Genomic DNA, 1,606 nt, shown 5'->3' with positions numbered 1-1,606 from the left:
CCTCTGTGTGCATATATCTTTTGGTGTCTCTTTCTCTTCTTATGGACACCAGTCATATGGGATTAAGGCCCATCCATATAACCTCATTTAACCTTAATTACCTCTTTAAAGACTCTGTCTCCAAGTACAGTCACATTCTGAGATGTACTGCAGGTTAGGACTTCAACATATAAACTTGGGGGGACACAAATAAATTAGTAACCATAACAGTTACTAATAAGCACATGCAGTTCACACATCATCTATGGAGGCACATTTTTCAACAGTGGTGATAGAGTTTGTATGATTAAACACTGATTCTTATTTTAAAATAGTTGTCATATGTCAGGATAATCATTTTGGAGAGTGACACTGAAAAACCCATAAAAACTTAGGATATTACTATTAAAGTTGAGGCATTCCCACAGAAAAATTATTTACCTACATGCTTACATGCAATTCTTGATAAAGCCAAAACTTAAGTCCAAGTTAGACGTTACCATCCTCATTCTGTACATGAGAAAACTGAGATTTGGAATTTAAGGGACTTAACTCATGGTCATATATATAAGAATTGGCAGAGCCAGAATTTGTATCAGGTCATTCTCAACTCTAGAGGTTGCACGCATACCATTTTGCTTTGCTTCCCTTTATTTCATCCCTAGATTATGCTAATATAGACATGATGAAAATTCAATGAATCACAGTAGGGTCCAGGAAATCAATGTCTTAATTAACTATTGTAATAGCCTGTAACTCTTATTAACTTAGGTGAGTGAATTTTCAGACTCCATATCTAATGCTTTCTGTACTAGCCATACCATGACACGACTTGGACTATAATAGAATTCTTCTCTTCTCTGTGTCTCAATTTCTTCACCTAAAAAATGGGGATAATACTAGTGACCCTTTAAGGTCTTTTTAACATTTAAAGTTTATGTGTACGAAGTATCATGCACATTGCCTGACATAGGTATCATGAAGGCTAGAAATTAGTCACACTCCAACAATTAAAGATTTTGTAAATTTTACAGCATCCTCATAATTAGTAAATTTTTTAGTCCCTTTAATTCTCCATAATGATAAGTAGAAAAACACCTAAAATGGAAAGGGCCCAGGTATTTGTCAAAGAAAGCAAGTATGAAATACAATAAATTATAATACTTCATGCTACAAAGAGTCATGGGGGAAAAGAACTCCAAGACAGGCAGCAAGTCCTTAAAAAAATTGAGAGTGCGAAAAGACTATTGAAAATAAATTAATATTTAAAAAAAGATTCAAATATCATAGTGTGTAGAGGAGGAAAAGAGATTTGATTGGGACTCTGTGGAAAATCAAACTAAAAACTAAGAAAACATTTTTACTTTAGCAAAAATCTAGATTATCAATACTGGAATGAACTGTAAGGAAAGAAAAAACGTAAGAAACTAGTATTAATCTGGTGAGTGGCCTACTGATTCTAAAATATTTAAAATTTTATCCTCCATGAATCAGAGATAATACCTTAATTATAGTATTGAAATACTATTTTATATATAAAAAAAAGCTTGATATGAAAGCATTGTGCTATTTCCATGAGGCAGGTACTCAGTAAATTAAGCCATTGTTCCCTCATAAGTTTGGATTA

This window comes from Galeopterus variegatus, unplaced genomic scaffold (genome assembly GCF_000696425.1).
Source record: "Galeopterus variegatus unplaced genomic scaffold, G_variegatus-3.0.2 Scaffold6779, whole genome shotgun sequence".
In the NCBI taxonomy this organism is placed as follows: domain Eukaryota; kingdom Metazoa; phylum Chordata; class Mammalia; order Dermoptera; family Cynocephalidae; genus Galeopterus; species Galeopterus variegatus.
The sequence above is the reverse complement of the archived record's forward strand: the minus strand, read 5'-3'. Positions refer to the sequence as shown.